This window comes from Nannospalax galili, unplaced genomic scaffold, assembly GCF_000622305.1.
Source record: "Nannospalax galili isolate Female #2095 unplaced genomic scaffold, S.galili_v1.0 scaffold104, whole genome shotgun sequence".
Taxonomy (NCBI): Eukaryota; Metazoa; Chordata; class Mammalia; order Rodentia; family Spalacidae; genus Nannospalax; species Nannospalax galili.
In genome coordinates, this window is record NW_008353596.1 from 2,088,430 (window position 1) to 2,111,836 (window position 23,407).

The 23,407-nt window shown below is 40.9% G+C and overlaps 1 protein-coding gene across 7 annotated transcripts in view; it reads right to left on the reverse strand.

Moving 5' to 3' along the window:
* Positions 1-23,407, reverse strand: part of Fbxw11 (F-box and WD repeat domain containing 11) — a 141,163-nt gene that overhangs the window by 83,402 nt on the left and 34,354 nt on the right. The gene's annotated exons all lie outside the window — the stretch shown is intronic.

Here is a 23,407-nt window from a genome sequence, read left to right on the forward strand (position 1 = left end):
GAGGGCTACAGGGAGACCCTGTCTCAAAAAGACAAAAAAAAAAAAAAAAGGATCAAAAAGAAAAAAATAAATCTAAATGTAAAAGATAAATGTATCAGAATAAATCATAAAATATTTTAATGATTATAAGATTGGCAGTTTTCTTAAACACAACCGATAACTATTAAATTTGATAACTTGCATTATAGTAAAGTAATTTAATTCATTAAAAGCATTATGTGTGGTACATACACATGCTTGTGTGGGTGTACACACATGTGCATGCCACCTGTGCGTGTGTGTGTGGAAACCACAGGTCAATGTTGGGTGTCTTTCTTGATCACTCTTCATCCTTTGTTTTGTTTCTTTTGGGGTCAGGGTCTCCCTGTAGTCCCAGCTGGCCTGGAACTTGTTATATAAAACCAAGCTGGCCTTATCTCACAGGCATCTGTCTGCCTCTGCTTCCCGAGTGCTGAAATTAAAAGCGTCTACCACCATACCTGGATTTTTTTAAAGAGAAATTTTAATGATTCAAGAATTTCATACAATGAATTTTGATTATACTCAGATCTCCTCGTCCACTCCCACCCTCGTCCTACCATCCCCTCACACACAACTCATATCTTTTATTAGCAAATGAAAAACCCCATCCATCTTGCATAACCCATCAGAGCTGTTGCCAGAGAAATCACATCTAATTAGAATGTCAGTGATCTATAATTCTTACAGATGAGCCAAAGTAAGGGTCCTTTTCCTTTGTACCTGGTTTTGGATCAGAATACAACCCAAGTTTCTTGGAATGGGATTCTTACTCAATTTCTCCATATACTGTGTATGCGTGAATTGCCTGTGTGTAGGTAAGTGTACCCATGCCGTGCAATGCCCACGGAGGACAGAAGAGGCTGTGTCAGATCCCCTGGAACTGGAGTTACGGACAGTTGTTAGCTGCCATGTGGGTGCTGGGATTCTAACCCTGGTCTTCTGCAAGAACAAGCGATGTTCTTAACCACTGAGCCATCGCTCCAGCCCCAACTTCTGTTCCTGTTATACACTGCTTAAGAATGTCAAGTACTCTTTTTTGAAGGATGGTCTCTCACTTAGCCTGGAGCTATATGATTTGGCTATGCTGGCTGGCCAGTGAGCAATAGGGATCTTCCTGCTTCTGCCTCCCCAGAACGGAGGTTATAGACATACACAGCTGCATTTGGCTTTTATGTGGGTACTAAGGTCCTCAAGCAGCAGGAAATTTGCTGGATGAGTCATCATGTCCAGCCCCTGAAAGTATTAGTAAGTGAGCAAAAGAGTAGCTTGCACTATGAAGACAGCAAAAATATTCTAAGGGTGACTTGTGGTGGCATGTCACCACTGTACTACACTACTGAAAACAATACACAAAAGTACATCCTAAGTTCTTGAAAGAATTAAATTTCAAAGAGTTGTTTTTTTTTTTTAAATTAAATTTTGTAGGAAGCAGAGGCAGGTGCATCTTTGTAAAATCAAGGCCAGCCTGGTCTACATAGTGAGTTCCAGGCCAGCCATAGCTACAGGGAGACCTTGTCTCAAAAAGACGTGAAAAAAAAATTATTAAATTCTAAATATGTGAAAGATTTATACAGGCATTACATACATACACATACATACACACACACACACAAAATTTGGGGGGGGGGGTCTTTTTGAGACAGGGTCTCCCTGGAACTCACTTTGTAGACCAGGCTGGTCTTGAACTCACAGAGATCCACCTGCCTCTGCCTTGAGTGCTGGGATTAAAGGCATGCGCTACCACGCCCGGCACACAAATATTTTTTTAAAACACTAACCAACCAAAATGGTGCCTCGCAGAGGTTATAACCACTGCACCATTTTGTATACAAGTCAAAAAGAGCAATGCACATACATAGAAACTGTCTAAGACATGCCCTTTGGTAACTGTTTTGTTCATGTGGTATGCATGTCACTGTTTATCTACATTTTCATTTTTAAGGGCTATAATGAGTTTCTGTGCCTACAATTACCTCTGGTTTGGTTTCCCACAAAGGCAGAAGCTGCTTGGGAACCTCTATTTAACCAAATGACCAAACTGACTTTGATTTCCCCCACCTAGTCATGTATTTTCCTAAGCACAGACTTTAAATTAGTAGATCTAGTGATCAATTTACATTTCATGACCTATGAGCAAAGATGAGCACTTCTTCCTCCTTGATACGGTTCATTCACTTAGTTTCCTGGCTCTAAGTCAGTTCTCAGGGCTCCAATCCAAGAAGCTTTAAAGTACTTCAGACAGGGAGCCATGATACCAGAAGAAAACTTGAATCAAATGAAGGGATGAAGAAAAAAGTGAAAAGAATGAAAAGAAAACAATTTTTAATTCTGTACCATTCACTTTGACTGACAAGCACAAAATGTTGTTGAAAAAAATTAAAGACACAAACACTCCATGTCCACAGACTGCAAGACTCACACTGTCAATATGACCCACAGCAATCTATAGACAAGAAAATATCTAACGAAGTTCCAAAAAGGCTTGGGGAGAAAGAAAACTCATCTGCAAACTTCTGTGGGAATCTCTCACAGGACCACAAAGAGCAGAAAAATTGTGGAAAGTAATAATAAAGTTGGGTTTAAAGAGCTTTTGAAATTGCTGGGAGTAGTGGCACATGCCTTTAATCCAAGCACTTAGTAGGCAGAGACATGCACATCTCTGTGAGTTCAAGGCCAGCCTGGTCTACAAAGTCTGTCCCAGGCCAGCTGGGATTACAGGGAGCTCCTGTCTCAAAAAGACAAAAAAAAAAAAAGGGAGGGGGGTTTTGAAATTGAAGCTGATTTTAAAACTCACTACAAAGCTGTAGTAATTGAAATGGTGATACTGGATACTGGCATAAAGATACACAGAAAAGGTAGGGTGGTGGCAGTACTCAGAATACAGAGGAAGAGGTAGAGACAGAGGCAGGTGAAGCTCTAGTGAGATCCAGGCCAGCCAACCTGGTCTACATGGAGACCATCTTACTCCACCCCCATTTTTTTTTTTTTTTTTTTGGTCTTTTTGAAGCGGAGTCTCCTTGTAGCCCCAGCTGTCCTGGAACTCACTACGTAGACCAGGCTGGCCTTGAACTCAGAGAGATCCGCCTGCCTCTGCCTCCCAAGTGCCGGGACTACAGGTGTTGCGCCAGCACGCCCGGCCCCACCCTCATTTTTTTAAAGAAACCAAAAGTTAGAAATATTTTAACGTTATAAATAAAAACAAAATTACAAACCATTCTAACTTTAAAAGGTTGTTTTGTTTTTTATCACAAATAAAAGCATAAAGACAATCTATCATGGATAGCTAAAAGAAGCAGAGACCTGGAATGAAAACAGCTGGGTAGATGTAGCTCAGTGGCAGAGTGCTTGCCTAGATGCACTAAGGACTGAATTCAATCCCCAGCATCAGGGGGTGGGGGGGTGGGGGGATTCTGAAAATATAGTACATACACTATTCTCAGAACAAGAGGAAAATAAATAAATGTCACTGATAAGGTGGGCAGATCTGAGAAGCAGGTATCAAATTTTATATTGCCTACTAATAGAGGTTCAAAATAAATCTGTTTTGCAAACATGCCTGCAAATTTACAAAATCTGTTTCATATGCCAAATCACAAAGAAATAAGCCTCATAAAGGAGAAAGATTAGAAAGTAATAGTTTGTGATAAAAAATAAAACTAGTAGTAACTCCCATTAAAAAGTAATTTTCCTTCAAAATCAATGCTACAGAACAGCGTGTAGTGCCTTGTGTTCCGTGTTCTATGACGCTCTGGGGAAATTCCCTTGTAAACCAGGTTGGTCTCATGTGTTTCTACGGACTAATTGTTCTGTAGACTTCTCTATTTGTCTTGTTTTGTTTTGTTTTATAACCTGTTGCTGAAAAGATAATTCGACCTTATAGAGAGGACATTTCTCCCTAATTTGTGTGGGTACCTTCAAAAATAACAAAAAAGCTGCTTTGGGGGCAAAACAAGTAGATATTCAAGTTCATATGGAAAAATAAACCTGTAAAATTACTCAGGAGAGGGAGTGGGGAGGGTGGGAGGAAGGGCTGCTGGGTGATTAGTTCTAGCAATTCATTCAGCAAGCAGCTAAGCCTCCGACTTTGTGGCTTTTTGGAGTCCCCAGTGCAGGAGCAGCAAGCCTTTCTTTCTAAGGTCAGACAGTCAACACCTCAGCCTCTGCAGGCTTCAGTCTCTGTCCCAGCCACTCAACTCCTCTTTGGCTGTGCCAGAACCACTCCATTTACACACACAGGGCCACATGCTGGCCTACTGCAGCAGGAAGTCCAGAGACAGACCAAATACACCTGGAAATACAGCACCTGACCTGAGAGCAGAGCCATCTGATGGCAGGGCAGGGTCTGCAGGGCAACTGCTGAACAACTTGGCAATCTTCCTGTCAGGTCCATACCTCAAGGAACACACATGGACATCCCACAGTGATCAGAAACTAGAAAATGAAAGCTTAAGAACCAAAAGAGAACATGGGTGAGACCTTTAAAACATAGGTGTAGGAAAAGCTATTTAACAATGACTCAAAAATCCAGATGCAAAGAAGGAAATGGGGAAAGTGGCAAACAAGGAAAGTCACAGATAAAAGGACTAATGTCTCTAAAACTTCCTTTTAACAGGCTAGGTGTGGTGATGCACTCCTTTAATCCAGCAGAGGCAGGTAGATCTTTGTGAGTTCAAGGCCAGCCTGGTCTACATAGTGAGTTCCAAGACAGGGGCTATTGGGAGACCCGGTCTCAAAAAGACCGAAAAAAAAAAAAAAATCTTTTTAAGTAGGGGAAGACATGAAGACTTGCTTGTAACAATATAACTAAAAATGTACAAACAGAGCCAGGCATGGTGGCGAATGCCTTTAATCCCAGCACTTGGGAGGCAGAGGCAGGTGGATCTTTGTGAGTTCAAGGCCAGCCTGGTCTACATAGTGAGTTCCAGGACAGCTGGGGCTATAAGGAGACCCTGTCTCAAAAAAAAAAGCACAAACCAAACCTGCACATTTCTCTCCCAACTTACTGTCAAATACTCAGTAATATGAAAACAGGCTGTCGATGGAGTTGTGGGGAAGCAGGCAGGCGCTGTCATCTACTAATGGGAAGGAAATGTGCACAAGCCTCTGAGAGGAAAATGCAACACTAACAAAGTGAACTATGCATTTATTTCTCATCTAGCAACTCTACCTCTGGGAATTTTCTCTGAAGAAATCCTAATTCAATAACAATATGAAAATACATATGCACAGGCTATTCACAGGAACATGTTTATAATTTTTGTAAAAACTTGAAAACAGCTTACATGCTTACCTAAGACTGGTTAAATAAAACCTATAGCATATGAACCCAAGTGAATATTATTATGAAGGAGGATGACTTCAATAGACTGATAAGAGAATAATTTTTGTCACACTTTTAAATGAAAAGGCATTGCATGCTTCCTTTTGTGTGGTTAAAAGCAGTAAGAAAACATATATACATGTACCTGTTCATTACTGAATAAAGAAACCCAAAAGCATGTGTGCATGCATGCATGTGTACATGTGTACAGGAGTTTGCTATGTAGCCAAGGCTACTCTAAAACTTGCATTGTCACCCTGGCTGGCCTCAGCCTCCCAATGCACCTGCCTCTACCTCCAGAGACATTTTTAAAGACATAAACATGCCCCTTAAACAGGCAGAAATGTTCACTTAACTCATAAAGTGGTACGAATGAATGCTACATGTTTTCTCCTAACTTACTAAGTTCCAAGTTTAGACACACTTTCTGGGGACAAGGAGTCAGGGCAGCAGGCAATCTCCTTAGCAGCACTGTCCTTAGTATATTAACTCGCCTTGCCCTCTTGTGCTGTTCAGACTGTCAGAATTCTGTTCCTGTTGATGCAAATACAGGTGAGGTCAACAATGAATGGTGGAGAGATGGACCATCAGCTGAAACAAACGAAGCTAAAAGTATTGCAGGTCAACAGCACAGCTCATTCTGCTAACAAAGGGAGTTACAGATATACAAAGGGTTACCCTATATGGGTATCCCACAAAGGCTGAGACAGGAAGACTGCCATGAGTCTGAAGCCAGCATGAGCTACACAGTGAGTTCCAAGACAGCCTCAGCTACACTGTAAGACCCTGTCTCACTAAGACAGAACAAAACAAAAGTAAATGAAAATTAGAACAAGTGGTTCACACAAAAAAAAAGTAACAGAAATAACCTAGAAAAATATGAAAGACTTGGGGCAGTGAGTACAGATCAGCAGTTTATCATGCAAGAAACTAATCCTTAGGGCCCAACCCTAGGCCCAATCCCCAGTACCCCCTAAGAGAGTAAAGAAAATACTTTTAAAGGAAGAGAAAATAAGCATTCAGTTCACTAAAGAAATATAAATTAAGACACCAATTCTTCCTATTGGGTTATTACTACCACTAATCTGAAAACAAACAAACAAACAAGGGGCCAGAGAGCCAGCTCGGCAGTTGACAGCACTGGCTGCTCTTGTGGAGGAGGTTTCACTACCAGCACCAACATGGCAACTAGCAACCAACCAGAACTCTAGTTCCAGCGGATCTGACACCTTCTTCTGGCCTCTGTGAGCACTGCATACATGGATGCACTTCATACATGCAGGCGAAACATGCACACACATAAAATAAAATAAATTAAAATTGCTGACACAGTCCTCACAGGCATTTGAGAGATACTGTTAGAACAACTATAAAGTTGGGTGTGGTAGCTCATACTGGTTAGTATACACTTGGAAGCCAAGGCCAGAAGATCATCATGAGTTCTAGGTGAGGGTGGGGAGGAGGGGAGAGCCAACGGAAGGTTAAAGTGAAATCTGTGGGGCTACTAGAGCTGTCTCCATTAGCATGAACTGACAGGGTAAAAATTCATAGAAAAGGAGGCTGGTTTTAAGAGAGAAACAAAATGTTCTATTTCCTAACACAATTGGCTGGGCACAGAAACAATGACATTCCAACAGTGCTAAGCACACTTTCCCTCAAGATCAATGTCATCCTTCATGAACAGAAACCCAGGCTTCTTGGAAAGATGGCTGCTTCTGAGGCTGAGAATAGAAAACATGGCAGGAGCCAGGACGTCCTGTACCAGAATGGACCAAGCAGTTAGAACAATTATGAGAGTGGATCAAACATGAGCGACATGAAGCACCTACTGGCCAAACTGAGCGATCTAATGATCAAAATAAGAATAAGAGACTATAACTTATAGAATAAAACAGAAAACCATCCATACTGATAAAATATATAAAAATGAAATTCTAATGAAAACCATCCATCTGCATAGCTTCAAAGAACCGCTCCACAAAATACTGACTTACAAGGGAAAACTTGGCACTATTAACACAAGCTATCACTACTCACAAGACCCAGTCACATCATGTGCCACCCACAGGATGCAATGAGCCAACAGCAATCCCTCCTGTGCTGCTTCCACCAAAGACACACACAGAACCCACACTGACACACACAGTACCAAACAGCTGCCCTGCAATCCATAGGGCTGTCAGGGCCCTAAGAGTTCAGCAAAGACAGAAGCAGCCCAAACTGAAAGAGAATGACATTAAAGACAATGCATCATTCTGAACTGTGTGGCTCTGCTATACAAGAATTTGGGACCTTTGGTGAAACTCAGGTAGGGACTAAAGAGTAATGTCAGTGATACGTCAATGTCACTTTATGGAGAGTTCTACTGCTATTACATGGAAGACCCTCCTTTATAAGAGATGTACACTAAGTATCAAGCAGCATCCAGTTTCACCTCTAAGCTTTTGAAGAAAGTTTTCTGTATCACACCTGAAAATTTTCTATAAGCCTAATATCCAATACTTCAAATTATGGGATCATATCCACCAGAATGAATGTGCTGACATATTTTGAGCACTCTCCCGTGTTTTCCCACTGTGCAGTGCTGGGGATTGAGGTCAGGGCTTTGTACATGGCAGACAAGCTATCTACCACTGACCTACATCTCCAGCCCTAGACTTCTTTTTAAAATGGTATAAAGAAACATTTTTTTTTAAGAATTAAATTCTGGGGCTGAGGAAATGGCTCATTGCTTCCCTTGCAAGCCTGAGAACTGGAGTTAAGAGCCCCAGAACCCATGTAACAATCTGAGCAGGCATGGCCCCCACCTATAATCCTAGCCCTTGAGAAACAGACAGGAGAGGCCCAGGGTAAGCAGGGTAAGCAGGCTAAAAAAGACACCCTACATGCAAACTTAGGCTTCCACAAGTGTGCCATGTGAACATGCATACACCCCCCCGCCACATGAATTAAATCCTTTCTACAAATAAAATTCTGGGGTCTTTTTTCTGTTTTTTTAAGACCTCCCATAACCCTTTCCTTTTTAAAAGATTACTTATGTGGGGGGGGGGTGCTGGAGAGATGGCTCAGCAGTTAAGAGCACTGACTGCTCTTGCAGAAGACCTGGGTTCAATTTCCAGAACCACACGGCAGCTATGAACCATCCTTAACTCCAGTTCCAGGGGAATTCGACGCCCTCTTCTGACCTCCGCAGCATTGCACGACATGTGTGCACTCACATATATGAAGGCAATACACTCATATACATAAAAATAATAAAATTTTTTTTAAGATTTTTTAATATTTTATTATTTTTATGTGTATGTGTGTATTGCCAGCATGTAGGTAAGCGCACCCGTGTTGTGCAATGCCCACAGAGGACAAAAGAGGCTGTCGGATCCCCTGGGACTGGAGTTACAGACAGTTGTTAGCTGCCATGTGGGTGGCTGGGATTCGATCCCGGGTCTTCTGCAAAAACAGACCGAAAAACAGAGCCATGAAAAAAGATTACTTATTTCTTAAAGTAATTAATCTTTTTAAAAGATTACTTATTTTATGTGTATGACTGTTTCGCCTGCATGTATGTAAGTGCACCTGATGCATGCAATGCCCAAGGAAGCCAGAATATGGTGCCAAATTCCCTAGAATTGAATTTACAGACAGTTGTTAAGTCGCCATGTGGGCGCTGGGAACTGAACCTGGGTCCTCTACATGAACAGCCAGTGCTTGTAATTGCTGAGCCATCTCTCTTATAACCCTTTCTTGTCCCCACAATCCCCTTCCTCTTCCCAACCAGTCTCTCTTCCATTGCCGTATCTTTTTCTTCCTTTTCTCTTGTTTTGTTCTGGTTTTGGTGACCCACTGATTTTCTATGGGGGCTGCTTGCATAAGTATGAATGAGAGGTTAGTTACAGAAGCATGGGCATTTTGCCAGTGGCTATGCCACTGAAAATGTCTCTCCCCAAGAAACCATTAACTGCAATTTTTGTTTTGGTAGGTTTTTGGAGGTGGATTTTTTTGAGACAGAATCTCCCTGGAATCACAGATGGCCTGGAACTCACTATGTAGACCAGGCTGGCCTCAGCCTCACAGAGATCTACCTGCCTCTGTCTCCCAAGTCCTGAGATTAAAGGTATGCACTACCACACCTGATCATTAACTGCATTTTTATCTGCAGGTAGGGATGGAGCTTCATGATACCCTCCCCTAATCCTATGACAGAATGCTGATGGGTCAATACTGCACAAGTCTTATGATGACCATCACAACTGCTGAGAGTTCAAAAACACAACAGCCATTTCATGCCTGGAATAAAGGGTTCCACCACGCTACACCCCTTCCTCCAGCTATTGCTGCACCCTCTCCTACAATGTTCCCTGAGCCTTAGAGGGAATGACATAAGTCTCATTTTAGAGTTCAACTTTTAAGAGTCAATTATTTTCAGCATTTTGACCACTTATGAGTCTTTGCAGTTACCACTGCAAAATAAACCTGTGACTAAAACTGACAGCAGCACTGAACAAAAATATTCAGAAGGCACATTGTGTCCAGTCAGCAAAACAACAGTAGTGGCTTCCCCACTAGGGCCTATGCCCTCCCAGCCACGGGCTCTGACCAGGCTGACAGTACCAGGCATACTATATACAGTGAACCTCAAATCCAACCAAAAAGTGGTTGGTCATCCCTCAGCTACCCCATTCCTTCCATAACCAGAGCTGTCAGATGATCTTAGGTCTCAGTCAGAAAAATGGCTCAGCAAGTAAAGGTACTTGGTGTACAAGCCTGATGACCTGGATTCAATCCTCAAAACCCATGTAAAGGTGGAAGGAGAGAACTGACTTCACAAAGTTGTCCTATGACCCCTACAGGAACCTGTGGGCACACACACATATAAATAATAATAATAATAATAATAATAGAAAGAAGTACCTCAGACCAGTGCTGACTAAGGACACCAGGCTCCTGTGACTCCCCCAAGCTGTTAACAACAACCCTGAGGAGCACACCAGCTTCCATCTACCTCCTGTGGTTTCTACAGGACTCCTGTGGGCAATATTTCTTCTGACCAAGTCTTTTTTTTTTCTTTGAAACTACATGACACCTTCCTACTAGTCATCACAGACACTACTACTTTAACTCTCAATTTTTCATTCCTGTCATCTTAAAAATGATAACCAGGCATGGTGGCACATGCCTTTAATCCCAGCACTTGGGAGGCAGAGGCAGGTGGATCTCTGTGAGGCCAGCCTGGTCTACATAGTGAGTTCCAGGCCAGCTGGGGCTACAGGGAGACCCTGTCTCAAAAAGACGAAAAAAAAAAAAGGAGTCCAAATTAAGCAACTAATAAGTATCCTACAATAAAAGAAATTTTGACTGTAGTAAGGGATTCCTGGTAGGAAGTTTCCTCAAATAAAGTAGGGAGTGCATACATGCACTCCATCTAGGAAGACTGCCAGTTTGTTCTCTGCATTGAGCATGATGTGTGGGATCTAGTAAGTCCTCGGTACAGTACAAGATACATGGGACTGTCAGTTTTTTTGGACGTATCTGTGGACAACCCCATTCTCACTGAATAATCTCAATGCAAAACTCTAGACACCAAACACAAGTAGCTCACTAAGAAGACTTGGGTTGGTGCTGGCACAATTGTGTGTTTAAAAATGTCTCTGGAGTTCTTTTTCATGGCCAAGTGTATCCAGAAGTAGATCTGCTTTAAGTACGCTATGACTTTAGCCAACTCAACATATACTCAAATTGCTAGGAGCAAAGAGCTACCAATTGGGTTTTTTGTTGTTTTGTTGTTGTTGTAGTCGTTTTGAGACAGGGTCTCCCTGTAGCACCAGCTGTCCTGTAACTCACTATGTAGACCAGGCTGGCCTAGAGCTCACAGAGATTTGCCTGTCTCTGCCTCCTGCTAAAGAGCTGCCATTTGTAATTATGTCTGTCAACTTGGATTCAAGAGAGCAGTAGCTTTACCAAAACTTCTCAAAATAATGCACAATCTTAGTGATGATACAGTGAGATGTACACTTTCTATAAAACAGTTTAACACGTACCATCCTATCTAGCCCCTAAGTAATTCAAAATTAAGGCAAGGACTTATATATAAAGATGGTAATTAGTTTTGTGATAATTAAAAAATTACATATGCCCAGCGCTGAAGAGATGGCTCAGCAGTTTAAGAGCACTGGGTGCTCTTGCAAAGGATTCCCAGCACCCACACTATAGCTAACAACCATCTGTAACTCCATTTTCAGGAGAATCCGATGCCCTCTTCTGACCTCCGCAGGTACTGCACAATACAGGCGCACTTATAGATATGCACACAATACACTCACACACGTTAAATAAAAATAATTTTTTATATGCTCTGATAAATGACGTATTACGGAATGCTTATTAAAAACATGTCATTTAAAATCATCTTTGGAGAAATTACAGGAAAAGATTAGCATAAACACCCTGGAAAAGTGTACATGGCATAAAGGTTAAATAAGGCATATACAATTATACTCATAAAATAGCTATGTAAAACATATGGATATATTAAAAGCCAAAACAGGTCAAAATGTTAATTATGACACTTCTTAAGGTAAAGATTAGTTCTCATTTTTCTTTCTACTTTTACCCCAATTTTTGATAGAGTATGTATTATATAATGAGTACTTTTTAAAAACAAACCAAAAATGCAACTAGCTGGTTTAAAAAGCAAAGCCAATTTTTTCCCAAAGTTATTTTTTGCAGAAATACTTAGATTCACAGAACTTAAAAACCCAAGTCCAAAGATGCCCTGGTTCTGAAGACCAGTAATGATAAGTCATATAGTCACAACCAGGCTGGAGCTGGCTGGCCTCTCCCTCTCCTTCTAGCTTCCTCTGCTAACTCTTCAGTCAATGAATGATTACAGGGTATCTACTACCTGCCAGGAACTATTCTATAAACAACTGTGTTTACTAAGCAGTGAGCAGGACAACATGACCTGTTTTTTTCTCAGAATTGGGATGGAGCAGGGCAAGAGACAGGAAAAAAAACAAACATGCAATATAATTCAGCCAAGGCCAAGTGCTTAAAGAAAAAATAAACGGAGTGGTGGAACAGAGCAGAAGGCGGAAAGCTATTCTAGATGTGCCAGTCAAAAAAGGCCTCTGCAGAGATACTTGGTTACATAAGCTACTCATTGAAACATAAATGGCATTTTTACGGCATACATGTCTGAAGAGTTTGAAAAGTCTGTTTACAATTTAAATGCATATAACCATTGCACAATGACTCCACTTTAAGAAGCAGTGAGGTATAAGACCAACAGAGACTGGCTGTCAATCTAGGCGCCTCCCTCCCTCCGGGTCTCAATTTTCTCATAGATAAAATAAGACCTACGAAGGCTGGAAAGATGGGTCAGTGGTTAAGAACACTGGTTGTTCTTGCAGAAGACCCGTGTTCGAATCCCAGCACCCACATGGCAGCTAACAACTGTCCATAACTCTAGTCCCAGGTGATCCGACAGCCTCTTATGACCTCCACGGGCATTACACGACATGAGCGCACTTACCTATATGCAGGCAATACATCATATACATAAAATAAAAATATTAAATAAAAAAAATTTTAATAAAATAAAATTTTTAAAAAATACACCTACAAGTCGGGTGTGATGGTACATGCCTTTAATCCGAGCACTGGGGGACAGGGGGTGATAAGGCAGTAAAATCTCCGTAAGATCAAGGCTAGCCTGATCTAGACAGCAAGTTCCAAGCCAGCTAGGGATACAGGGAGACCCTATCTTTAATTTTTAAAAAAAAGACCTGCTAATCCCTAGTTTATAAAGTTATTCAAAGAATTAAAGTGAACACCCACTCACTGTTGAGCTCCCTACATTTTCCACCAATAAACTGGCTTATATGCTGAATGCTTTTTCCCCAAGTAGACACAAATTTTTAGTTTCCAAGTCTACTAGACTCCAACGTCCAAATCGGCAGTAAATTCTTGGTAGATACCACTGTTATAAATGGCACTGGTTTGACAAGACTTACTCCATGTCTGTTAAAGTGACACTCATCTTCTCTCTCCATTTCATCACGAAGTGTTTCCACCTAAATCTCTAACTCTACACTTCGGCACTCCCCCTACCCGGAGTCTGGTGGTGATGGCCAATTTTACACAATAACTTGGCTTGGCTATGGTGGCCAGTGGTCTAACCAAACACTAATCCAGATGTTTCTGTGAAGGCATTTTCTTAGTATGATTAACACAGTCAGCTGACTTGCAATAAAACCTAAGCATTGCCCTCCATAGTGTAATTGAGCCTCATCCAATTAACAGACGTTTTTAAGAGTAAAGGACAGGGCTAGAGAGATGGCTCAGCAGTTAAGAGAGTGGTGGCTGCTCTTGCAGAGGACTTGGATTTTGTTCCTAGCACCCACATGGTGGCTAACAACCATCTGTAACTCCAGTTCCAGGGGCTCCGACAGACTCTTCTGTCCTCCGTGGGCACTGCATGATTCAGGTATACTTACATACATGTAGGCATAACACTCATACACATAAAAAGTAAAAAATAAAATAAAATGTTTAAAGAGCAAAGGCTAAGGTTTTAAGGGGAATTCCACATCACGAAAGCAACAGGGTAAATCTGCCTGCCTTACAAAACTCAAACTTGCTGGTCCCATAGTAACAGGGCAGGTTCCTTACCCTTTCTCAGTTTGGTTGCTCTGTAGAAGCCCTGACTGGCACTCTAGTCTATCTTAGAACTGCTCTCCTCCTTCTGCTTTGTCATCCTGGTGTTTCACAGCAACCAGCCTAAGCCTGTTCACATGTTAGGTTAGCTCTTCTGGTAAGAATTCTCTAGTGATTTCTTACCTTGTGCAGAAGAAAAGTCAAAGCACAGTAAGACCTAAAAACTTAAGAGAATTTTCCCTGACTTTCCTTTCTCAACCAGCCTCATACTGGCCCTCATTCCACCCTCGAGCCAGACAATAGCTTCCTAACTGTTCCACTACCAAAGTAACCCCACTCTGGGCCTGCACCCTGGCTGTTCCCACCACCTGGGCCTCTCTTGCCCCTGCTATAAGCTCCCCAGCTCACCTCTGCCAGGCATTGCTCAGAGGTCATCTTCTCAGGAAGAGAGAGGGAGTGTTTCCTCAACACTCCGTGAAAAACTGAAGCCATTTGGCCAAACTTACAGTGCCCATCCCCCTTTTCTCCTTAGCACTTATTACCAGGGAACACTTCTTTTCCTCATTGTAGTCCTTTCATATTAAAATGTTGGTTCCTGGCTAGGAAAGCAGCTCAGTGGGAGACCACTTGCAAGCGTGTAGGAGACCCTGGGTTCCTTCCCTAGCACTACAACCATAGTGACATTCCTGGATTCTCAGACCCTGCAACAGTAAGTGGCACAGAGTAGGGTCATAAATATTCATTGTTGGGAAAAAAATGAACAAAGAATGGCTTTCAAATGTATTCTTCATGCTTTCCTAGATTTCCTAATATTTCACATTGGCATTTATTTCTATTACAATCATGCATTTCTAATAATCTTTCTGGATGAACTTTAAACTTGCTTATATGAACTTTTTAGGAATGTTCACATCCTTTGCCTCAAAATTTTCCAGTTAGTAATGTATCCTAAGGAATTAATCATGAATATACACTAACATTTTATGATCTTAATGCTCACTGATAAGAGACTGATTAAGTCACTACACACCTAGATAATAAAATAGTTATTAAAGGGACTGGAGAGATGGCTCAGCAGTTAAGAGCACTGACTGCTCTTGCAGAAGACCCGGGTTTGAGTCCCAGCACCCACATGGCAGCTACGAACCATCCTTAACTCCAGTTCCAGGGGATTCTGACACCCTCTTCTGACCTCTGCAGCATTGCATGACACTGGTGCACTCACATACATGCAGGCAATACACTCATACACATAAAATAAAAATAATAAATAAAATATTATTTTTTTAAATAGTTATTAGTCTGGGCATGGTGGTGCACACCTTTAATCCCAGCACTCAGGAGGCAGAAGCAGGTGGATCTCTGTGAGTTCAAGGCCAGCCTGGTCTATATAGTGAGTTCCAGGACAGCTGGGGCTACAGGGAGACCCTGTCTCAAAAAAAGACCAAAAAAAAGAAGAAAAAGTTATTAAAAATGCAGATCCAAGTTGGGCATGGTGGTTCATGCCTGTAATTCCAGCACTCAATAGGCTGAGGCAGGAGGATCAGGAGTTCAAAAACAGCCTGACTACACAGTGAGACCCTGTCTCAAAAAAATAAATTAAATATGTAGAGGTGCTTAGTTCACTAATATGTACCATACTGTTCAATTAACAGTTTTTAAAAGTAGGGTTATAACTGAGAATGGTATATGAAACAATCGTTAATACCATAATAGAAACAAAATGTTGGGGTGAAAATAGCACAGACTAGATAATAAAATTAAGACACATTATGGCTAAATGGCTAATTGCTTCTTTATACTTAAGAAAAAAGTGTTAGTTCATAAACAGAATAAACCAAGTGAAAACATGGTTTTATGAAGTAGAGGACACGATTTTTGTTCAGAAAGTTAAAAAAAAATTACTGTGGCCTAAGATCTGTTCACCTGCTTCTTTATCCTAAAATTATATTGTAAAATCTTATCTACCATGTTTTGTTTGGGAATCCATAAATTGTTACAATTAGAAAGCAAGATGCGGTTTTAATGATTGTCTCTAACACACACACACACACACACACACACACACACACACACACTAAATTTTGAGTCAGGGTCTCCCCGTGTGGCCCTGGCTGGCCTCAAACTCACAGAAATCCACCTGCCTCCTACCTCTCTAGCAGAGTTTCAAAATGGGATTCTTCAGGGCTAGCCCTACACAGCAGACACTATGCTAAGCAATACATTAGAACTTTCTTCAATATATTAATATTTGACATCCTGCTGCTGCTTTAATATCTTAGATCACCCCATCACCCCATAGTTTTCAGAAAACACAACTTGGAAATGTAATATTTTAACATTTTAATTTAAACATCAAATCACTCATTCAGAAAAGTTTTTTTAAAAAATCAGTATTTTTTTCTGTTTGACAATGAACTTCCAAAGACTAATCACTCGGACACTTTCTAACTAGCAGCCCATATGCAAGAGGGCACAACAGCATGACAGGGCTAGGGTGGAGGTAGATGACTGATCTTGACAACAGGAATGTGAACAGAAGCTGAAAGAGACCGCTATGAGAGGCCAAGGGCACACAGGAAGTGAAACCTGAGCCTGACTTCAACCAGGGGAAATAGCCAGTGAACAGTGCACAGAAAACAGACTTACCATTAAAGTATAGAGCCCTAGTTCACAGCATAGAGCAAAAATAGCCATAGAGAAACCAGAGGGCTGGAATGCAAACCTAACTCCAAAAACCTCTTGAAGAGCACTAAAGGTTATGATTCCATAAGACAAGCACTTCTTTCAAAGCCACAGGTCTCATGAACAGATCTGAATGGCAAATGGCAAATGGGAGATTTGTGCACTAAGTGGCAGCATTTAATTAATATATTTGATTTTAGGAACTCTTTCTATATTAAATATAGTTTAAATTAAAAAATAAACTAATATATATTAAATGGGGTTTGTTTTTGTTTTTGTCTTTTTTGGTCCTTTTGTGACAAAGTCTCCCTGTAGCTCCAGCTGGCCTGGAACTCACTATGTAGACCAGGCTGGTCACAGAGATCCCCCTGCCTCTGCCTGCCTCTGCTTGCCTCTGCCTCCCAAGTGCTGGGATTAAAGGCATGCACCACCACACCTGGCCTGGATATTAAATGTTTTTAAATGAAGACATCAACTGAAAAATGTAGAAAGAGTATGAAGAGGTAACTGGAGACAAGAAATAGAAATGACCAATAATAACTATTGGTCTATGTAGTATACCTCATTAGCAATCAAGCTCATGTGCATTACAATAACAAGACATCAATTTTTTTTTCATTTTTCTTCTAAAAAAATGGCAAGTACAAAATTACAATACACAGTTTCAATTAGGCTACACTAAGAGGAAATCTCTGACACTGGTTTTCTAAGTATAATCTCAGCCAGTTTCTCAAAAGTACAATTTATGGGTTGGAGAGATGGCTCAGAGGTTAAGAGCACTGGTTGTTCTTCCAAAGCACCTGGGTTCAGTTCCCAGCACCTACATGGCAGCTAACAACCATCCATAACCCCAGTTCCAGGGGATCCTACATCCTCTTCTGACCTCCTTGGGCACTGCACGCACTGCTTGCCTAGTATATGGGAGGCGCTAGGTTCATCTCCAAGTACCCCTTCATACATGCAGACAAAATACTCATACACATAAAATTAAATAAATAAATAATAAATAAAAATTTTAAGTACAATTTAGCAACCTAAATTTTTTAGCATGTATGCTCTTTTACTTAAGGAAACAACTACAAATATTTAGCTAGACAATGACTTGGTTTAAACATGGCCTAAAATGTCACAAAAAGTGGAAGTAATCTAAATAGAGTGTTTTCTTAAAATCAATAATATAGCTATATATTATATAGCACAATAGGAATATTATACAGTGATTAAAGTAATACTAGAAAAGATTCATCCTTCATATTACTGTTACTGTTTGCCACCATTTTTTTATTTTTAATAACTATATTTATTTTAAAGTGAGCACTGGAAAATTTTAAATGGTGTCCAGAACTTACGACAGTGATAGGAGATAAACTGGCATCCTTTCCAAAAAGCACCTGGCCTATAGCTAAGAGGATACAGTACTGTCTCCTTCCGACAAATCACTGAGCAGGGGCAGGAACAGCTCAGTGACAGAGCACATGCCTGGCACCAGCACCAAAGGAGAGAGCAAGGAAGGAAGGTGCTGCACTTCTCTAACAAGGGCAGCACGCATGTCTCTCATTGTCACCCTACAAAACCTAGGAATGATAAACCATGTCCGTAATATGATGCAAGCTGATAAAGTTTTTCTAGGGGAGCTTAATTCTTACTATTACAAAAAGGGGGGAAGGGAATCTCTGTAATTGTAGTGTTGTACAACCTCTTACCAACAAAAAAAAAGTCACAATGATAGCAAAGTGTTGACATTTGTTTCTTAGGGGTAGTATTTGAAAGCACTATCAAACTCACTATACAGATGTACAACTACATTACTGGATCTTATGGTACAGATGCAATCACACAGACACATGTGAAACCAAATCACTGAAGCCCTTTGGCTGGGGCTCTGGTGAAAGACTGCTTGCCTAGTATGTGGGAGGCCCTGGGGTCATCTCCAGCACCCCTTCAAAAAAGTCCTTCAATAGAGAAGCAGCTATTTAAAGTTAAATACACTGGGATATTTGCAGCTATATTTTTAATAGCATTTTATGTACTAACATGAAAATATGATTAATGTATGTTAAGTGAAAAAGAATGTATGTAGAGTGGTTCTATTTGTATTTAACCTAAAACTATAATGGGAAACTGTGATATCAGCAAGTCCTAAGAAAAACCTAGAGCCAACAGAAACGTCCTTTTTAGTTTCCTGGGGTTTCTAAATTTTAACATTTATTGGGGGGGGGGCGACAATTTGTGGGAGTCAGTACTGTTCTTCCAAAACCAAGTGGGTTCTGGGGATTGAACTCAAGTCATTGTCTTGGCAGGAAGTGTCTTTATCCTCTGAGCTATCTCATTGGCTCTATTTCTAGTTTTCTGAGTCAAAATCTATGTAGTCCAGGCTAGCCTCAGCTCCCAATCGGCCCCAGCCTCAGCAAGCGGGTGCAGTGCCAGAACAGACTACACACTTAGTGGCAGCAAGGCCTTTGTTTCAATCCTAGCACCATAAGGAAAAAAAGGAAAAAACAGATTTCTACATTTTTCTCTTAAGTCTCCTGAGTACTGCGATACACTCACACCACCACACCTATGGGCTGTATTTTTTTTAAATACCAACTGCTATTTGTAATTGTTTAAACTGTATTTTTTTTTAATGTTTAAATGCTAACAGAAACCAGTGGTTTGTCAAACTTTCTTTTTTTCAATTACATCATTTTAGATTTACTTTTAAATTATCTCAGAAAAAGAACAAAGTTGAAGGTTTGAAAATTGCTCAAGATTAAGCTGAACGTTTCTCTTTATCTGCATGTGCTTAAACATTCCACAGCAGAAAGTTTTTCCAAACAAAATCTTCCTAGGAGCCCTGCCATGGAAAGGCTAAACCAAGCTGTTCCACCAGTGCTGAGGTAAGAGGAGCACAATGCCAAGGCCTCTTTTATGTCCCCAGTGACTCCAAAACCAAACTGGGCTCCTCCAGACAGTGAAAACACCTCCACTACAGTAACACCACCACCAGTGACAAAACCTGCCTGGCTGCATGGGAAAGCAAGTGATGGCAGATAATGAGGTCACCAATGGCTTTGGCAGGAGAGGTATCTGGTCTGTTTTGAGCTGTTGGGAACTGAGCCCAGACTTTGTGCAAACTAGGCAAGTGTTCTACCACTGAGCTCCATCTCTAGCCTTTACTGTATTTTGCAAATTTTCTTAGGGAAAGAAAAATTTAATGCTCACAAAATATTATAAAGTCTCTAACACTGAGAACTCTAAAAGGTTATCTAAGGCCTTCATATTTTGGACCTGGAGTACAATAATCAAGAGGAAATAACAAATCCTCTGTGCTCAGCAGAAAAGAGTTAATGGCAGTTGGGGAAGAGCCCCTGTCCAACCTAAGACACGGACCCTGAACAAAAGGAGAACACAGGGACCACACCATCTGCACGGTCTTTGAGCTTCTCTTTAACTGGCCCTGAAACTTAAAGCTGAAAAGCCTCTTCTTGAATAAAGAATTCTCTGACAGCAAAGAAAGAAATGGATTTTCATCCCCTCAAAAGTAGCCGTCAGTATGAGGCAGCTATTATTTTCCTCTACTTAAGAATTTTGCAAGATAAATAACTACCTTCAATTTTACAATCAGGGAACAGGTTCTAGAAAGGAAAGTATCAGTCATTAAGCAGTCAGAACAGGACAGAATCTAGGTTTATCTGCTCCAAACCCAGTTTCATCTACCAAGTTACCTCACTCCTCACAAGTCCCATCTAGGTCAGTGGCCACACCAAATTCCAAATGCAGCATTCTCAAGACCACCATGGCTCACTGTGAGTTCACTAGTGCCCAGCAACATACACAAAGGCAGCTAGGATCAAGGCAGTGAAGTCTGATTCCCATGATCCTCACTGTCATTTCAAGTGATCAGTCCTACCCCGATGAACACCGATTCTACCCAGCCCAGGAGCACACCACATCCCTGAGAACACTGTCCATCCACTGCACAAAGCCTCTGCATGCCATAGGTGCTAGCCTTTCCATTTTTACACTAAAAATTAAGAATTTCAACCTAAAAATGACAGTTGTCAAATTACCAGTTGTCACTGCAGCCTGATGCAGCTGTCCAGATCTAGGTTCATAACCCAGTTCTGCCAATTAAGTAACTGTGACTTCTGACAAGTCAATTCAATTCTGTAACTTCACATACAAGGAAATCAGCACAGGTAATTTTTCCATAAAGGAGCACATGAGGGAGGGGGTGTGGCTCAGAAGAATGCTTGCCTGGCATATGCAGTAAAGCCCTAGGTTCACTCATTCCTCAGCACCTAGGATCAAACAAGATATCCAAGGTCCCAAAGCACAGAAGGTGGGAAATAAAAGGTGTGGTCATCAGCATCAGTGTTAATCTCATGCCAGAGTCTTGACAAGTTAATGCTCTTTGTGGTCTTGGATTATCTGACACAAAAAGCAACTGCTCAAATCTGGACATGTGAAGAAAATGGTACTGACTCAGCTCAGCCTGATTCAGATTCTCAGACATTCCAGGCTAGCTGTTCTAAAACATGTGGCGGGTCAGGCCTAGTTTAAAGTGGTCAACATTATTTAAAAGGATATCTGGCTAACATCAGAGAGCACTCTCTATGTGCTTCAGTCTGGATTTTCATTCACAGCTCTACTTACTACAATGAGCTCCTTGAGAGCAGGAAGCAAACATGTGCCTCTCGTCTGTACACAGGAGAGGCTAATAGCACATGCCAGGTGCCCAGTATATACTCATGGCATTAAATTTGCAGGAATCCACCCAGGAACCTTCCTAGCTTTGAGATTCAGGGGCGTTCATTTTGATAAAAGAGGTACCAGTTTTTTTCTTTAGAATCAGCAGGCTTTTTTTTTTTTCTAAAATAAATGGTAACTAAACAAACCACACATTATATATCACTAGTAAAATTGCCACAAAGTCCTAAGACTAGAAAAAGAGGCACTCCAGTACAGACGAAGAGCGTTTAGAATGAGGCACCATGGAGCTCAAACGCCTGCTCCAGCATTTCACAGCTCCCTAAACAACTGAAACAGGCAGCATAAAAGTTTTGTCTCAGCTAAACGTGCACCTGACAGGGATGTCGTAAACCTAATAATGTGAAGCAACAAATATAGTAGGTAACAAGTGGTGGGTTTTTAAAGCTCTGCTACCTCTTTTCCCATCTCACAGTTGGAAAAACCTGGAATAGCTAAATTATGCTAAACCCCTGCTATCTTCACCCTGGCCTTTTCAAAAGGTATCAATTAGTCACATAGACAGGATAACTGGCCAAAGCTGTAGTTATTAACGACAGTGCAATAATTCTGGACCTCTACAGTCCTGACAAAGTCAACTAAGGCTTTGTCCTCTTCATGGGTTGATTCTGAATGACTGTGTTGCATTATCAAGGAGAGCCAGCTCTATGATGAACCAAAGATGCAGCACATAAGCAACAGGCATTTGAAAGCCTAAACCCAAATGAGACACTGAACTTTAGGCCAGTCTGGAGACTGTAGTGGTGAGAAGAACACTGGGGTTACCACACGTAAAACAAAATGAAGGTGAGGGCCATAGCTAAGCAATATAGCACTTACCTAGCGTGCATAAGGCCTGGGTTCAATCAATTCCCAGAACCAAAAAGTAAAATAATCAAATTAGATTTTAAAAGAAAAGTATTAAAGCTCCATATACACTTTTTTATTAAAATGGTAATAATACATAAAACGAATGGAAAAAAGATCTTCCAGATTCGTTTGCTCATGGAACAAAATAATGACTTGCTAACTCCAATCAGCGGAGCCTTTAATTCCATGCTGCATGCCTCTAATCACACACTAGTGAAAGTAAAAGCCAGAGCAAAATTCCTACACACTTCTAAAGGCAGTATTACTCCCATTCAACTGCAATAAGGTCCAATGAAGGCAACATTTCAATTTTTTTCTCTTACATAACTTTCAGAGGAAGGTGACTCAAAGAACTTTTAAGGCTTTTTCTCACATTTTCAGGAAGAACCCATTCCTCCTCCCATTTACCCACACCTCCACAAAGCTGACAACTGTTACTAAGACATACTGAATGGTGCCTTCTGTTGGTCAATTACTTTAAACTGAACACAACAAAAAAGAATCTGTATTTCATGGCCTTAATAACGATAATTCTTCCCCTACTTATATTTCCAGCTCTGGATACACCTAGGTCAACCCACTAAAAAAATCAACTATAATATTCATGCAACCATCAAAGATACAGACTTTTAAATGCAAATGGCCATTCCAGGGCACCAAGAAAGAACACAAAGTCAGTACTTGCTAAAGTTCCATGGCATTTGAGTAAGCTGCTTTTACAAACATCACACAGTACACCAGAGTCACTGAAACCCTCAACTCCTGTATCCTAAGACCTGGAACCTATCTTCTGCCATTGACCCTAAAAACAACTGGACAATATGTTGCATTTAAACTCCAGCTAACTGTTAAGTGCTATAAGTTCCAGCAGTTTTTTGAAGATAGCGATTTCCATCAACAACCACACCAGTACTACTCAGAAAGTTTACCAGTAAGTAAATAAAATGTCCAGCTCCGATATAAAGGAAACTTCCTCCTTCCTAGTCCCTAGCTCCACTTACAGGCTGTCAACATGAACAGAAGGCCTGACAACAATGAGGTTACCCATGACATCAATATCCCTCCAACTCGTTTCCTAAATCTGGGCATTCTCAACAGGACACCAGGAACTTTTTTTTTTTTTTTTTT